The 19,269-nt window shown below is 35.2% G+C and overlaps 1 long non-coding RNA gene across 4 annotated transcripts in view; it reads right to left on the bottom strand.

Moving 5' to 3' along the window:
* LOC125254942 overlaps positions 1 to 18,791 on the bottom strand; it is a 22,806-nt gene extending 4,015 nt beyond the window's left edge. For 2 of the 4 annotated variants that reach the window (XR_007181798.1, XR_007181800.1), the window contains exons 1-3: positions 18,155 to 18,791; positions 16,212 to 16,448; positions 15,998 to 16,068 (exon numbers count right to left, since the gene is read on the bottom strand). This is a non-coding gene — a long non-coding RNA (uncharacterized LOC125254942). The remainder of the gene's footprint in view (positions 1 to 15,997; positions 16,069 to 16,211; positions 16,449 to 18,154) is intronic. The other 2 variants (XR_007181799.1, XR_007181801.1) reach the window with 2 other exon arrangements.
* Positions 18,792 to 19,269: the final 478 nt, after the last annotated feature.

The following is a 19,269-nucleotide window of genomic DNA, read 5'->3' as shown; positions in this document are numbered from 1 at the left end:
TATGAATTAACCAATAAAAAACCCAGTTCACCACTGAACATCGGATGTTATGTTTCGGTTAGAGCCCTGCAAAGATAACAAAAATAGTAATAATATTCTCCATGCACAGGAAATGTGAAAAAACTCTTGCATGTTTATTTGTTGTGCTTCACGAGAGTCTTAGAGGGCCTCTTAGCCCCAAGATTAAATGAGTTCAGTAGGTGATTCCAAACATTATTTCTTGTAATGGTTAATCCTGTTAGATTGACAGGAGTACTCGGGGTTGGAATGGCTCTTCGGCGTGGCTGAGGGCCGACTGTGGGGAACACAGTCTAGCTGTCAATTCACGTCTAACTCAGAAGAACTAAAAGCTTTTGCGCCAGCTCCAGGAGTAACCATTTCTAGAAACAATCCCATTCTACACTATTACTGGCCTATATTTGACATTAGACTGAAAAAGCTATTCTAGAGATTTCACATTAGATCATTAAAAAAACTACAAACAAATCTGACAACTCTAAAAAGTAATTCAGGGGATCTGTTACTTAAATAATAACTTAAATAAATGCATGGTTGCAAGTTAAAAAATGTAATTTATTGTTTTAATTAAACCTTTTAAGTTGCAAACATTATGTAGTGTAGAGTTCTGCTGACATAATAATGTTGATCATTACATCAACTTAATATCGTCTCTATTTAAATTTTTTTTTTTTTACAAAATTAGGTTGTAACTTAATAAAATTAAGTAACTTTGAAAATTAGGCAGTGGATTTCTAGTTCCCAGCATGCTTTGCATAAGGAGAAGAAATTATGAAATTAAGTGTTAATTTATTTTATTTTATTTTAGTGAAGGGAAAGACCTGTTGGTGTTTAATGATGTTATGTTTGACATTTAAAAGAGTTTCTGTAATGTTGAAGTTTGGCAAAGACTATAGAATAACACAAGACGTGTCACTCGTATTGTTTTGAATGGGAGAAAGTGTAACGCGCAATATGGCGGAATAAGTCCCGCCTTCTAAATAAGAGCCAATCGCCGACTGGTAAAGTCATCGCGTCACTTCAGCGGCCGTTAGAATCACCGGTTTCTATAGAAACAGTCAGACGCGCGCCTCCAAAGAGACGCGCATTTAGGTCTGCGCATGCGCATTAGCTTGATCCAGCCTGAAAAATATATATATATATTTTTTGTCATGATTCGAGCGTTTAGAAACTAAATTTATGAGCCGGTTGTTGTTAGATTTGATTGGTGATTTCAAATATGAAATTTAATAGTAAGGTTGGCGAACAGTTTTGGAGAATTTGATGTTTCCCCATTCAAAGAGATTGCATGATGCCCAGGATGCCCGAGAGGCGTTTCAAAGATGGACGCCGAGTGAAATGATTTTAAAGGGACTTTGAGTTTGGTTACCATAGTGCTGAAGAGTAGATACATGAAGGTAAACACTACATTGACTCTATAAGCAATGACTGCGTTAATGTCAGTGACAAGTAATATCAAAGACTATAGAATAGCACAAGACATGTCACTCGTATTGTTTTGAATGGGAGAAAGTGAAACGCGCAATATGGCGGAATAAGTCCCGCCTTCTAAAAAATAAGAGCCAATCACCGACTGGTAAAGTCATCGCGTCACTGCAGCGGCCGTTAGAAGCACCGGTTTCTATAGAAACAGTCAGACGCGCGCCTCCGAAATGAGGCGCATTTACGTCTGCGCATGCGCATTAGCTTGATCCAGCCTGAAAAATACCGGGTCTTTTTGTCATTATTCGAGCATTTGGAAAACAAATTATGAGACAGTTGTTGTTTGATTTGATTGGTGATTTGAAATATGAAATTTAATCATAAGGTTGTTGAACAGTTTTGGAGAATTTTATGTTTCCCCATTCAAAGAGATAGGAGCTGCATGATGCCCAGGATGCCCGAGAGGCGTTTCAAAGATGGCCGCCGAGTGAAATGACTTGTCTTAAAGGGACTTTGGTAATATCTTACTTGTTCATTAAACATACATGTTAAATAAGTTGTTAGCATGTGCTATGATAGCTGTTGATTTGAACTGAAATAAATAAGATTAATTGGTTCCAGGGCTACAACTCTGGTAGTTGGAGCGACTTAATTTTTTTGAGTAATCAACTTAAAAAATTGTGTTTATGCTATGAATTATTAAGTTCCTCTAACTCAATGTAGCTTGTTGGTTAAACGTAAATGCACTCAAAGTTGTCATAACTCAAAACAATTGATGCAAACTGTTGCGTTAATTTTTTTGTTGTTGTTGAGCAAACACATTAATTTTTAGAGCGAATTCTCACCGTAATGTATACACTTTTCACTATCAAATTGGTTTGATATTCATTGGATAAATATGAAATATGACACATTCGTATGTGAGCTGTTTTAAGCAGCTACCAATACCAGTCTTATATACCTTAGCTTCATGAACAATAAAATCAAAAATTATCATATAAGATAACAGTAATAAATCTTGCCAAATCATAGAAATATAATATTCAGCTGTCTAAAAATCAATTTTGTCCTCAAAGTTGATGTGTTAGAAGCAGGAAAAATGGGCAAGCGTAAGGATTTGAGCGAGTTTGACAAGGGCCAAATTGTAATGGCTAGATGACTGGTCAGAGCATCTCCAAAACTGCAGCTCTCGTGGGGTGTTCCCGGTCTGCAGTTGTGGTCCAAGGAAGGAACAGTGGTGAACCGGTGACAGGGTCATGGGTGGCCAAGGCTCATTGATGCACGTGGTCCGACCCAACAGACAAGCAAACAGTGGGCATCAGAACTGGACCACGGAGTGGAAGAAGGTGGCCTGGTCTGATGAATCACGTTTTATTTTACATCACGTGGATGTCCGGGTGTGTGTGCGTCGCATACCTTGAGCATATAGTACACAGGATCATACAGTCAAAAATCAAATATGAGGAAATTTAAAAAAAAAAAAAGGTAAATACATATTATTTGTCAGTAGTCATAACCCAGCTTTCACTGCAAATCATAATGTCTTTTCACAGAGGTATTTCCACTGGTGGTCTCTGCCATTTGGACCCACTGACTGTACAAGTGAAACCAGGAATAAATTGATCATAATTCAGAGATGTTCTTCTGCATCTGTAGATAAGCTCTGCTAATCTTTCCACAGCCTGAGGAACAGCAGTTAATAAAGAACCTTTGTCTTAGCAGTGACTGATTCCTCAAATATGCTAAAATCAGTGTGCTGTCAGTCAGGATTCACACTGTTTATCTGAAGGCTTGTCCCACCACCTCCAGCTTCAGATTTCTCTGGCATCTCTTGGTCTCGCTCAAGCAGCTAAGTGGCCATTCTCTTTGGTTCAGCTTATTGATGGCTTTGTCCCTCAAATTTCTAGTTATTCGATCTGGCCTGTGCAAAGGCGTCGGGGTAAATGAGGTATTGTCTTACAGAGCAGGTTACCTTACCTCTCACAAAGCTTTCAGTGCCAAGGGCAGGCGTAAACTTGGCATAGCATCAGAAACAACAAAGAAGATCTGCGCTAGTAGAGACGTAACCTCAGCACAATCACAGCTTTATTTTAGTGGTTTCCTCTTACTTTTGAGGGGAAAAAAACAAACATCTTTTATAGTCTGTGTGCATGGATGATCATTTCTGAGCTAAAAGTGAAACTCAAATTCTTATTTTTCCCCCCTTAACTAAAGAAAGATGCTTATATTTTCTGACTGATATATATATCAGTGCGCACAGTTTCTAAACTCCCTGAAATATGCCTCGATTGTAGTCTTGAGTTTTCTTCTGGGAATGAACACATCACAATATTCCTTATTTAAATTATTCCCACCCAAGAAATACATGAAAAATATCTGCCCTATTAGCATAGATAACGCCCTAAGTGAGCTGCAGCAGTCCGCCATTTCTGTTTACTCGCTGTAGCAGCTGGAGATATACAATGTCTGTCTCTCCATCAGAGTCAGACTCCGGTTTGAACCGGTAAGGCTGAACACCGTTACTGACAATCGCCATTTTGGCTGCGTGAGATTCTCCAGCTTTGTTGTTGTTGAGTATTCAAAGTGCAAGGTATTAAAGCTCCACCCTCTTCTGGAAAGGGGGCCGGGAGCAGCAGCTCATTTGCATTTAAAGGGACACATACCAAAATGCCGTTTTTGCTCACACCCAAATAGGGGCAAATTTGACAAGCTATAATAAATGATCTGTGGGGTATTTTGAGCTGAAACTTCACAGACACATTCTGGGACACCAGAGACTTATATTACATCTTGTGAAAGGGGCATAAAAGGTCCCCTTTAAGGCAAGTTTATTTATATAGCACATATGGTAATTCAAAGTGCTTTACATAGAAAAGGAATTAAAATAATCACAGCAGATGCATGAGAAATAAATGTAACAATCGTATTTAACTAAAGGCTAAAATACTATTCCTGAATACCTGAGTCGCTAAATTTGGGACAAATTTCACCAACACGCTCGAAGCGGTTGACCATTCACAACACACTGGTCCAGCCGACCAATCAGAGCACATTGCGTTTTTTCAGAAGGAGGGGCTTCATAGAGACAGGAAATAAACAGAGCGTTACTGACAGACTGGGAAGAAAGGAGCTGCAACAATGTCAAATATGTGAAAAATAATGAGTTTTTTGAACATTCAAGCATGAAAGCTTATTCTAAAACAACATCAAGACTTTGTAAATGAACATAATAGATCGCCTTTAAATCGAGAGCAAATGGAGACTTAAAGTCTCCTACTTCTCAGATGTTCATCTTGAGAAAAAGATCCCAGTAATCTCACAGATGTCTCCTGTGTCAAACTGTGCTCAAAAGACACCAAAGTCTGCAATAAAGTCAGAGATCTCACTATGAGCTCAAATATTTCTAACTACATTCTTCCAAATGATCTTAGCAATGATCTCCCCTTTAATTTTATATCTATATACTTGTACTGAATGTCAAAAAATGTCACAGCTCCCATTTTAGTAGAAACATCTGAGGCAACACTTGTACACATACACATTTTCTTTTAAAACCTTCATAGAACCAAGGGGACTAAGAGACATTTCACCTTTCCAGCCTTTTAAATTTTCCATTTTAAGTGAGCAGAACTGGACCAGCATGAAAGATAATAGTGTTATACATGAGACCATCCTCTCAGCTGCCGTTTCATTAGGTGTAATTGCTCAACGATTGCTCTGTTTATTAAAGGTGACTGCCATTGACTGCTGGGGTCAGCAATATGTGATGTAGATGATTGCTGTGTGTGTGTTAGGGAACATGCAGCCCTCCAGCATTGGCCTAATAAAAGAGCTGAAGAGATTGAGCCATTACGATGTCAGACCTCCTACTATTATGACCCATTAAAAGTGCTCAACCACTGATTCAGACCCATTATATTTATTGAATCTAGAAACTGATTGATGTTGCGCTGGCCGAAACACCTCATACCATGCACACTTGCCCCAGTTGTGTATAATATCATCCAGCGATTTCAGTGCAGAGCGCCCAGGTTTTAGACCCACTCATTATAAACGTACACAGCCCTGAGCAAATCTTTATGAATCTGTTAATGTACAGCCAATGCCAACGATTAATTGGTTCTTTAATAGCAGGCATCAAATAAACTAAAGTTTTAAATAGCTGCAAGGACTTTCTGATTTCAGTTGACTATGTAAGAGATCAGAAATAGGGTCAGCAGAATTTATGTGAGGTTGATGCCATCAGAAGTACAGTAATTTTGTTTTCTCTGAGCTTTATACAGCCTTAGACTCAGAAATTATTTATTTCAATGGCAGCATCTAAAAAAAAAAAAAAAAAAACAGTAATATTGTGAAATATTTTTACAATTTAAAATAACTGTTTTCTATTTGAATATATTTTAAAATATAACTTATTCCTGTGATCAAAGCTGAATTTTCAGCATCATTATCCATGATCCTTCAGAAATCATTCTAATATGCTGATTTGCTGGTCAAGAAACATTTCTTATTATTATTATCAATGTTGAAAACAGTTGTGTACAATTTTGTCAGGATTTTATGATGAATATAAAGTTCAAAAGAACAGCCATTATCTGAAATAGAAATTTTTCGTAACATTATACATGTCTTTATTGTCACTTTTGATCAATTTAATGCATCCATTTATTTAATTTCATTCCTATATATATGTATATATATATTCTTACTGACCCCAAACTTTTGAACAGTAGTATATAATGTATATATAAATTTTCCAAATTTCATTTAAATATTTATTTTCTATTGTAAAAAGTAAAAGATAACACACAAAACATCTAGTCAAAAGGTTTGTCAATTTTTTAGCAATTTTTTTATGTTTATATACATATATATATTCCAAATTTAAAATGTTTATTCTTATTTTATTCTTATATGTTTTATATAATTTATGCATTTTTTTATTATACAAATATTTATTTTTACATAAATATTTATACAATACATGTAGAATTCCAACATGATGTGAATGCACCATTAAAGCAGCAAATTATTTTGACTAGTTGTTCAGTCTGCTGTCCAAAATCCTAGAAAAGACCAAAGGCTAAACATTTGTGTTCTCCCTTAAGATTCGATAGATTTCTAAGAATAGTGGTTTCTAATTTATTGAAATTTTATAAGGTCTGTGCTTAACATTATTTGTTCATGTTTTATTCTACAACATGAATTACAAATGCCTCAAATGTGAATTTATGAAACCGTAAAGTAAGTATGTAGCTACATAAGGACTACAATTTGAGAAGTATGTAAGCTCATATCCTAATGCAAAACAATACACCAGGTTAACTTACAAACTGACGTCATGACGATTAGATGAGGCTCAAATGTTTCATCACTACTGCAAACTCCGAAGAACAACACCGATGCATCGTTCTCTCTATAGTATCCCATCTAGAGTAACTGAAGCAGATCCACTTTAATGAGTCAATGAAGCATTCTAATCTACATGTACTTCAGTCAACTACAATGACAACATGAAGATAATGTGCCTTTTGATGGTGTTAGATAAAGCTAATGTGGCTAAACAACTGTGTATTGCACACTCCAGAAAGAGCATGCTAATCACAGTCACACTTCTGCTACTGTTGACATGTACACAACCGACCTTCTGCAGTCCAACAACCACCAGAGACACTGAGTCTGCCCTGAAATTAGTCAAAAATTCATGCAAATGTATTTCTGTTCCATACTGGACAAACTCTAGCATTGTTTGAAATTAGCTTCAGTTAAATGACTCCAACATATGAGATAATGAAATAAATGTCACAAAATGAAATGCAATCATAAGGGTTGTATACCCTCATATCAAAAGAATGTATATTCAACTGAATTGCCTGAATCATTGTAGATTTGCATTCATTTTACATTCAAATTTGGGGCTAGAGGCCCCGGCAATCCAAGACCTCCAAACAAGCCCGGGCCTGAGCCCCTCAAGCTTTTTCTTCCCAAGTCTCCAGGCTGGTAGACGTGCCCTGTCCCACCTCCCTCGGAGACGCATGGGACAGTGGACCTGCTGGGAACAGACAGACAGGCAGTGCCGACAGTCTCTGTCCTCCCCCACACAGACCATCCACCGCTCCATTGATCCATTACTGCAGGCAGCTAACCGCATTTACATAGTGATCAGATAGTGACGCCTCTCTTTGAGTTGTATCGGGGCAGAGGGCAGGGTAATGACAGCTAATAATTACTCCATTTAGTGAAGGAGGGGCAGAGACACTGCTTAAGAATACAGCGCTGTTAGATTCTGTCAACATGCAACTTTAAATCAGACTCTATAGGCTATAAAAGAACGCCTTAACAAAAACATTTTTAAACATTTTACATGATGGTTATAGTACTGTTCGGGTTGATTTTACATGACATAAATGCATTCAAGGTATGTTTTATCCAAAGATATGTTTCCTGGGAATTGAACCCATGACCTCAGTGTTACTAGGACCATACTGTACCTTTAGAGTGACATATTACCATCCAGAGTTATTATAGCTAACTAAAAAACTAAAACCATTAAAAATTGTTACTTGAAATAAAATAAACATTAACTGAAATAAAATATTATAAAAAAATCTTGCCAAGAAAACACTTCTTATTTTCATTTAGATTAACTTGACGTATTAAAATAATTAAATTTAAATCTGAAATAAAAAATTATATAGATATATAAAAAGAATAATCACACCACATGACATAATTTAACAAAAATTTAAATAAAAGATCAAAAATCTAAAAATAAAAATGTAAAACTATTAATAAAAACTAGTATATCAGTGTTACTAAAATAACATTACCACTGAGGTGCTATTTTATTTTATTTTATTTTATATTTTTTATATATTTTATGCATTCATCAATTATATATAAAAAAAAATATTTTGGATTCATTTTTCTCCAAATCAATTGACCATTCTGTCAATCAGTCAACTTATTAATTCTGATTCATATTTTTCATTTTACAATAATTCACCCGATTTCCAAAGTGACTAAAAAATGAGAAACATTACAACAAAAGCGATTCATAATTTGGAGACAAAAGTGCTGCAATACAAAGTTTCAGTAAAAATAATCATAATAATATAATAAATGTCTGCTCTACAAAATGTAATTATCTGTTGTTTAACTGGTCTGTGGTTGGACCTGAAGTTTCTAGTTAGGTCTATGGCAGTGGCTGTTCCTGTCAGGTAGCTCACAGTGGGGATGACCTGCGTGAAAAGACTAAAGCAAGTTGTCATTGGTGTCGCTGACCCACAGGATGAATGTTTGGGTAGGCTTAACCTGCTGAGAGGCAGCAGGGGTTAAAACAACTACAAGACCTTAAAAGATCTCTCCCATGTCAGCCTCAAAGAGGACGACAGCAGCGCTGGGCCTGAATGACACAAACACATTCACAAATGTACAGAGAAATTACTTGTTAATGATGTGTCATGGTCCAAAACCAAGGGAACTGTCTACATAGGCAGTATTTCTAAGGCAACAGAGGTGTGCATGTGTCAAAATTCAGCAATTCAGCCCAATTCCAAGACTGCATCTTAAAATGCACTTCAGAGAGCTATGTGGGGGGGGGAATCCTTCCAAGATAGTGGACAACGCAATATAAATACTTTTTATAAATATATTTCATTCAATATTAAAATGTAAAATATACGGAAGAGGATTAGGGCCAAGCAATAATAGAAAAATAAAACCATCTTGAGTTTAAAGTTGTTAAATTTCGAGAAAAAACTCGTTAAATTTCGAGAAAAAAATCGAGATAAAATGTTGAGAATAAACTCGTTAAATTACGAGAAAAAACTCGTTAAATTTCGAGAACAATGTTGAGATAAAATGTTGAGAATAAAGTCATTAAATTACGAGAAAAAAGTCTTTAAATTACGAGAACAAACTCATTAAATTTCGAGAAAAAAGTCGAGATAAAATGTTGAGAATAAAGTCATTAAATTATGAGAAAAAAAGTCGTTAAATTACGAGAACAAATTTGTTAAATTACGAATTTGTTCTCATAATTTAACGACTTTTTTCTCCTAATTTAATGACTTTATTCTCATAATTTAATGAGTTTATTCTCAACATTTTATCTCAACTTTTTTCTCGAAATTTAACAACATTTTTCTCATAATTTAACGAATTTGTTATCGTAATTTAATGACTTTTTTCTCGTAATTTAATGACTTTATTCTCAACATTTTATCTCGACTTTTTTCTTGAAATTTAACGACATTTTTCTCATAATTTAATGAATTTGTTCTCGTAATTTAACAACTTTTTTCTCGTAATTTAATGACTTTATTCTCAACATTTTATCTCAACTTTTTTCTCGAAATTTAATGAGTTTTTTCTCGTAATTTAACGAGTTTATTCTCAACATTTTATCTCAACTTTTTTCTAGAAATTTAACGACATTTTTCTCGTAATTTAATGAATTTGTTCTCGTAATTTAACAACTTTTTTCTCGTAATTTAATGACTTTATTCTCAACATTTTATCTCGACTTTTTTCTCGAAATTTAATGAGTTTTTTCTTGAAATTTAACAATTTTAATCTCGAGATGGTTTTATTTTTTTATTATTGCTTGGCCCTAATCCTCTTCTGTAAAAATAGCAAAAATATCAATAGCAAAAATATACAGTTATAAATATTAATATATATTTTAAATACTACTTTAAAATACTACTTTACCCAATATCTAATACACAATATAATAATATTTTTCCCAGTATATATAATGTTATTGTTATCTAAAACAAACTATTATAAATAATTTTCGTAAATAAAATAAAATAAAATAAAATAAAATAAAATAAAATAAAATAAAATAAAATAACCTATGAAGTTCCATGTCATTTAGGATGCTCCCTTAGAAGACAGCTGCCTATGTAGGCAGTATACATCTTACTAAGTTTTGGAACAGAGCAATAGTTTCGCAGTGCAATCTGACAGCAATCCGACAAAGCAAATAATGATCATTTAGATATTGTTATCAGCAGGGGTGTACAGGACTGGAAGGAAAGTGTAACCTTATCTTAGTTTATTAGAAACAAGTGCTTCTTTAAAAAACACCAGTAAACTATTACAGGTCCCTTTATGAGGAGCAGCAAATCTGGATGTCTCTTTAGTTTTGATTAAGACGTCTGACGACGGTTTATGGGGAGTCATGTTATGGTAATCTAACACCAGTTAGTCCTCTTACACAACAGCTGAGAATGCTGCTCTCTCTCTCTCGTTCATTATACGTCCTTCCTCTCAATGTTTGTCACTTCACTGTCTCTTCCTCATGGCTGTTAAACCTTCACACACAATACTATTTGAAGCTTCTGTACATTGTCTTTTACTCCAGCCTGTGATCTGAGTGCCATCCAGTGCCTAACGGTTCTTTCTGGGCTGCTAAAAGCAGGCCGCTCATCAAAGCTGACCGTGGCCCATTTGAAGTGAGGGCATGCGAAACGTTTGTGGGATGAGCTTTCAACATCATCCGTCTCTCACTCATGGCTCACTCACTCAGCCCATATGATGTCATGGGAATGGAATGTTGTCACATGACAACATCCTGGCCAGAATTATAGGAAATTATGTTGTTTTGTGTACCTGACACCCCTAAACCTACCCAACACAGAAAACGTACTGCATTTTTACATTTCAAAAATTTTCCTCATGAGGACCAAATCTTCACAAGATTACAGATTTTTACTATTACTATTTTACTATAGTACTATTACTATACATTTTGTCCATAGCGTACACTGTAAAAAAAAAAAAAATTTCATGATTTGTTATCAAAACTTTTTATCTTTTGACAAATCAACAAATAATGTGGTTCAGATAACATCATATTTTGAGTTTCTATTTATTAAACCATTGTATTAACTCAAATTTTTAATTTCAATGAACTCAAAATTTTAAGGCAACCAGGTAATTTACTTTTTTAAGTTAAACCAACAGTATATATATATATATATATATATATATATATATATATATATTAATTTATTTTTTTTACAGTGGAATACCTGAATTGCTTTTTGAGGTTATTAAGATAATTGTTTTAAAGAAATTACTACTTTTATCTAGCAAGGATGCATTAATTTGATCAAAAGTGAAAGAAAAGACATTTATAATATTACAAAAGATTTCTATTTCAAATAAATACTGTTCTTTTGAACTTTCTATTCATCCTGGAAAAAAAAATATTGAGCATCAAATCAATATATTTGAATGATTTCTGAAGGATCAAGGATCAAGTAATGATGCTGAAAATCTTACTTTTTTAGGCCAAACACAATGCACATGCAAACTGCACTTGACTCTTTTTCACTTAATTAACTTTGTAGTCCACGTTTGGTCCATCCTGAAATTCAGGGAACCTTTTGATGTCTTCACCAAATATATAATAATGACTGTTATGAGGATGAGCACCTTATCACAGTAATTCATTGAGAGAGTGTGGGGGGGGGGTTCACTCACTCATTTAAGGCTCTTTCTTCTCTTCTTTAGATTGATAGTAGATTCCTCTGAAGTCCGGCCCAGCCTTGAAGTGCATGCTGGATTAGTCCAGAACACAAAGGGTGTGGCGTGGTCGAGGCATGTCTGGCCTCTCTTGAAAGAAAGGGTATCACTTAGTCCCCTCAGCAATGGATCATCTGAGGGCTTACACGGGCCGGCAGAGGACACAACACTCCGAGACTGTTTCATGGAGTTAAGGGAAAGGATTGGGGGTGGGATTCTGATTTAACCTAATGGAAGACCACTGGAATGCAGTTAAGACAATGAAAACATGACATTGATGTGTGTGGGGGGGACGGGGGGGTACCTAACCATATTTTGGGGATATGGTGAGCTAAACCTGACAAAATTCCCCAAAACATCCTTTTTGGGGCATCCTCATTTGTAAAAAGACAAGATTATAAAAATAAAGTAAATAAAAATTCTTTTTTAAATGGTAAAAATGCAGAAAGTTTTCTGTTAGGGTTAGATTACAGTAATTATAACTAGCTGTATATAAAAAACAATAGAAGTCTATGCAATGTCTCCATTTAGATATTTAAGTAAACATGTATGTGTGTGAATTGTATATGTGATATTTGATAAGAAAAATGTCACATATTTTCAGTCATGACTATATGATCACTGACACATCAGCCTAAAAGATCCACTGCCTAGACTGATTTCAATTGCGAGTTATAAAGTCAGAATTGTGAGATATAAACTCACAATTGTGAGTTTATATCTCACAATTCTGACTTTATAACTCGCAATTGTGAGTTTATATCTATATTATATATATATTATATCTATATTATATATATTATAATAAATATATTTATTATAAAGTCAGAATTGTGAGATATAAACTCACAATTCTGAGAAAAAAAATCAGAATTGGACTTTATAACTCGCAATTACGAGTTTATATCTCACAATTCTGAGAAAAGAAGTAACAATTGCGAGATATAAACTCGCAATTGCAAGAAAAAGTCAGAATTGCAAGATTGTTTGTTTATATCTCGCAATTCTGGGAAAAGAAGTCAGAATTCTGACTTAACAATAAAGCGAACAATAATAAAATACAGGACAGAGCGAAATGTGTCTCTCACATCACAACAGTAGAAAAGTCAATTCAGACTCAGAACTCATCACAATCCATCAAACAAAATAAACTGTTTTGCTCAGCAAAACGCTCAACTCGAAGACCTCAGCATGAGGGTGTGAAAATACCTTGAAACTTCATTACACAGATGCCATTTTCCATAGCCATTTTTTCATCTAGTCACTGCATTTCCCAGTAGCCATATATCAGTACCATCACACACACACCAATATTCCCAACACAGTTGCTGAAACCTCCCTAAATCATTTTGCATGTCAAGTGGTGACAGTTCAGAGAGCTTATATGGGTCTGGCTCTATATAAACGCATCCATATGGAGGCTGCTGGATCTCATGCCATTATCAGCCCATACATTACCTCTTTTATGGGCCCAGTAAGGAGTCTGATGAAACCATACCAGAGTCATGCCAGTAGATGAGCATTATCCTCAGATATCAAATGTATGCTTCATGTTTTTTACAGAGCTGCGAGGAGCGCCCACAGTTCCCAGCCACAGTCGTGTTGCGCCCTTAAATATTTAACTTCCTCAAGAGATCTCGCAGCGATATGAGATATTAGCCCCCTAATTCCCGCTGACTGGTACAAACAGATGTTGAACGTCAGGTTGAAACTATCATGTTCTCCAGGTCAGACAGACCAACCAGTGCACGGCAGGCTCGGTTTTCATCACACGTTAGTTTGGTGATAAAGCTCAGTTACGAGGCTTGACACGATGCCCAGGATCCAGACACAACATTTACAGTATTATGGGTTTGACAATGATGAACAGACCGTAGGATGACTGAACCATCACTACTGTAAGTTATGGGTCTGTTTTGATAGACCTGACTGGGCAGTAATGGGATCATGTTCATGCATCAAATGGGTCGGAGATAAAATGGACAACTCAGGTCCTTCCATTGAGGTCATGGCACAGATTTGATTCATTATAAAGTCTAGTTCTGTTAATGTTTTATCAATAACTGATCATTACATCAAATTGATTGGCTTCAGAGAGGCTATTAATGCACTTGAGCAGGTTTAGTCTAACATAACTGGTGATTTCTACATATATATCAGTGTTTTTTTCTTGACCTTTAAAATAAAGTACAAGACAAAGATTTGGACATGCTTGACTGAATGTATATTCTTAGATCTAAAGTCGCATGCCTAAATGTTTCAGATTAGCTTTGTGGACAAATACAAAATGTATAATGTGAACATAATGATTTTCATTAAAGGATTAGTTCATTTTAGAATAAACATTTCCTGATAATTTACTCACCCCCATGTCGTCCAAGATGTTCATGTCTTTCTTTCTTTGGTCGAAAAGAAATTTTGATTTTTAAGGAAAACATTCCAGGATTTTTCTCCATATAGTGGACTTCAATGGGGACCAACGGGTTGAAGGTCAAAATGTCAGTTTCAGTGCAGCTTCAAAGAGCTCTACATGATCCCAGACGAGGAATAAGGGTCTTATCCAGTCATTTTCTAAAAAAAAATAAAAAACGATATAGTTTTTAACTACAAATGCTCACCTTGCACTGCTCTGTTATCCGCCACGCATTACGTAATCACGTTGGAAAGGTCACATGTGACACAGGCGGAGCAAAAAATCTCATTTCAACTCCAACTTCAAAATTGTTTACTTTTTTTTTTGTAAAGTTTGCTTTGTAAACACTGGGTCGGCACTCCCTCCTACGTTACGCGTGACCTTTTCCAATGTGATTATGTAATGCGTGGTGCATTGCAGAGCTAGTGCAAGATGAGCATTTGTGGTTAAAAAGTATATAATTTTTATTTTATTTTTTTAGAAAATTACCAATCGTTTCCCTAGATAAGACCCTTATTCCTCATCTGGGATCGTGTAGAGCCCTTTGAAGCTGCACTGAAACTGACATTTGGTCCTTTGATCCGTTGGTAACTGTTGAAGTTTTTGTTTGATTGTTTTCATCAAAAACCTTAATTTCTTTTTGACTGAAGAAAGAAAGACATAAACATCTTGGATGACATGGGGGTGAGTAAATTATCAGGAAATTTGAATTCTAAAGTGAACTAATCCTTTAAAAAATTATTTTATTAAGCAATTTATTTATTAGATTTATTTACAAATATGTTTTTAAATATGTATATAATATTAATATTTGCTGTATTCATATGTCATATATAACATTAACATATATTTATACTTACAAAAACAATGTAGCAATATTAAGATATTATCCAACTAGAATTATATTCTAAAACATTTTTTAAACTTGTTTTGAAGGACTTCATATCCTTAAACTTTAAAAAAAAAATATATATATACTTTTTAAACTGCTGAAAGAAGTTCACATGTATGCACTCTTTTAGGTTGTTTTTCTATTGATTGAACAAACGAACGAACATTATTCTGAAATATAGGAAATCATATCTGTAAAAGAATGAGTAGGTGTGTTTAAACACTTGACTGGAAGTGTACATTTAACTGACTGACTTCCTAAAAATGCTAAAAGTTAATCGGTTTAGTGTATAGAATAACTGATGAATCTCAAAGTCTTCATCTTGACCTAGGATACACTTCTCCCTGTTCTTGTGTCCCTAACAGGTAAAAGCATCTGTTCGGCTAATGGCAGTGGTGTTTCACACATCCCATGTGCAACACTATCCTCCAGTTACTCATCAGTTTGGTCTCAATCTCTGAGCCGCTGAGTGACTGCACTTCCCCAGGCCGAGCCTTATCAGCGCTGACGGTAACACGATTCCTCAAAAGCAGCAGATCTCCACGCCAAACTCTGTTTATCTTTACAAACCCACTGATCGAGCGCTTAGTACCTGATCTGTGAACTATTTGGGAATTGAAAAGCACGAACCCACACAAACTTTTGTCCACATCCGCATAGTCAAATGGCTTGATTTTAAAACTGATGCATTTCTGGTGCCACAAACACCTCACCTTACATCTTGTTTTTTCCCGGCATTTCCGTGCAAGGGTCAGATGTCAGTAGAAAGTGATATTTCCTCTTCCTGCTCAGGGAAAACAGGATTAGATTAGATCAGATTATCAGACTGGATTAGATTAGATTAGAATAATCTTGGTCAAAAGTCTCAACAGCTCGTGTTATGATGAAGCTCTAGTTTAGGTTGATGGGTGACCAAAGAGTTTAAACCTCTGATTATGGTCTTTCCTCATAGCAGGGGGACTAGAAGAACATCAGCACCCGTGGAGACCCCCACAGAGAGGCATGCTGGCCAATCCCTGCCCCAGGGCATCCTCACCTTACATACAGGGGCCTGGCACCTGAGAGATGGGAAAGGTGAAGGGTGAGGGCCCCCAGGGGCCCCACGGTCAGTCTGGACCTTCAGCAATAAGGCAACACCTTACAAGGTGACAAGTCAGTGTCCATCTGTGGGGCAAATATTCATGATTTACTACACGACACAAACTGGTTAAGAAAAAACTGTTTTTTAAATGCACAAATAGAAAGAGACACACAATATCATAAATGATTAAATGTACAGTGGCATGAAAAAGTATGTGAACCCCCTGCAGAATCTGTGAAAATGAGAATTATTTTAATAAACTAAGAGGGATAATAAAAAATGCATGTTATTTTTTGTTTAGTACTGTCCTGAGTAAGATATTTTACATAAAAGATGTTTGCATTTAGTTCACAAGACAAAACAATAGCTGAATTTATTAAAATAACCCCATTCATAAGTATGTGAACCATTGATTCTCAATACTGTGTGTGGTTACCTGATGATCCACGACTGTTTGTTTGTTTTGTGATGGTTGTTCATGAGTCTCTTGTTTGTCCTGAGCAGTTAAACTGAGCTCTGTATCCTCCAGCTCCTGCAGATTCATCAGTTTTCAAGCATTTTTGCATATTTGAACCCTTTCCAGCAGTGACTGTAGGATTTTGAGATCTGTGTTTTCACACTGAGGACAACTGAGGGACTCAAACTCAACTATTAACCATTAAGAGTCGGGGTGTGAAAACTTTTGAACAGGATGAAGATGTCACAATTTTTCTTATTTTGTTTAAATATCATTGTTTTTCATTTAGTACTGCCCTTCGGAACCAACGGAAGATACTTGCATGTTTCCCAGCAGAAAAATTAAGTACAATTTACCTTGATATTTGAATTCAAAAGTTTTCACCCCTCGGCTCTTAATGCATCGTGTTTCCTTCTGGAGCATCAGTGAATGTTTGAACCTTTTTTAATAGTTGAGTTTGAGTCCTTCAGTTGTCCTCAGTGTGAAAAGATGAATCTCAAAATCATACAGTCACTGCTGGAAAGGGTTCAAATATGCAAAAATGCTTGAAAACTGATGAATCTGCAGGAGCTGGAGGATACAGAGCTCAGTTTAACTGCTCAAAACAAACAAGAGACTCATGAACAACCATCACAAAACAAAAAAACAGTCGTGGATCATCAGGTAACCACACACAGTATTGAGAATCAATGGTTCACATACTTATGAATGGGGTTATTTTAATAAATTTAGCTATTGTTTTGTCTTGTGAACTAAATGCAAACATCTTTTATGTAAAATATCTTACTCAGGACAGTACTAAACAAAAAATAACATGCATTTTTTATTATCCCCCTTATTTTGTTAAAATAATTCTCATTTTCACAGATTCTGCAAGGGGTTCACAATACTTTTTCATTTCACTGTATCAATTATTGAATATTTCCATGAATTTCATATATTCTATTGGTTAGTAATTAAAAAATATTACATTCACGCACTTCTTAGCCCAAGTGAATATTTCTCAGGGTTTATTTTCAAACTACAGACAGAAACACATCAAAACATTATTTTGGCCAACAAACAATGTAATTAAAAAAATACTAAATAGCTAGCTACTTGCCAGAAAGCTAGCATACAAAAATAATATTATAGTCTAAAAACATCATAACAATTTAAGACCATATAAAACATAAAATCGCTTAGTTTCAAGTGTGTTTGAAACTAGCTCACAAAACGAGTTTTATACACGAGTGTGTACTATTTGGTTATTTAGCTATGGGCTAACATTAGCTAGGCTAAATGAAATCAGGCAAAAATCTGAGGTAAGTGAATCAAGTTAAGCCTAATTACCCGTAGTGGACGAACATGCTGTACAAACTTTCTTCAGGTCACATTAGTATGGGTGAATTCATATTATTCCTTTTTTAGCGTCAGCAATTTGTTCAGTATCGATGTGTGACGACGATTCAATCTGAACAGAATGCGCGCGTTTGTTTGTTTTGCACAATAATTCATGCAAATGGACAGAAACCATCGAATCCCAGGAAGAATTAAACCAAATGGACATTTATTTGCTGTAATTGCAATTGTATAGTTCTGCTTGTCCGTTTATTTTTTTAAAAAATGCGACGAGTCTTTCCGTAGCCTACATAATGGACTTATTTTTGTTGTTTTTGGGTCAGTGGGGCTCTATTTGTTTCATTTATAGAAAAAAAGAACATTTAAAAATCAATTTAATACAGACGATTACTTAAATACATCATAAAGTATGGTGCATTTAGGTTTAGGTACTTTTTCCAAATCATTTCAATGGCAAAAAGTGTCTTAATAACTTTGAATTCACCCCAATATTTCTAGACCCTCACGACTGTGTCGGTCAACATGAAAATAATAATGCTTACACGTTACACTTGAGTCATTAATCAGTTTTTGTAGACATTTTTTATTATTATTTATTGTCTACAAAAGACAGTTCCATGTTGAAAAAACAAAACAGCATGCTGGTTAAAGTAGGTTTTGATGCTGGTTTGAGCTGGTTTATGCTGGACAAGTGCTGGTCCTAAAATGGTCCTAAACTGGTCCAGGACCAGCACTTGACCAGCATAAACCAGCTCAAACCAGCATACCAGCTTCAAAACCTACCTTACCAGCATATACTGTTTTTTTTTCAACAGGGTTGTAGGAAACATAACACAAAGAAGAACTTATAAACTGAACTAAACTAGATAAACTTAAACTATTTTTTAAAAACATGTTTCCTTTATATTATCTTTGTATATTATCTTGTATTATTTGTCAACCCTTATAGTGTTTTATAAATTAATACAACTGACCGCATGTAGGTCTACCTACCTGTACATATAATTTTTGTCCATTTCAATTATGTACTTCTCACCACAGATCTATTCTGACTATGAGAATCCATCCCTCAATAGTGGAACAACAATGTCCTTTGTTAGAATAAA

The sequence above is a fragment of the Megalobrama amblycephala genome, linkage group LG20 (genome assembly GCF_018812025.1).
Source record: "Megalobrama amblycephala isolate DHTTF-2021 linkage group LG20, ASM1881202v1, whole genome shotgun sequence".
Classification (NCBI taxonomy): Eukaryota; Metazoa; Chordata; class Actinopteri; order Cypriniformes; family Xenocyprididae; genus Megalobrama; species Megalobrama amblycephala.
The sequence above is the reverse complement of the archived record's forward strand: the minus strand, read 5'-3'. Positions and strand labels throughout refer to the sequence as shown.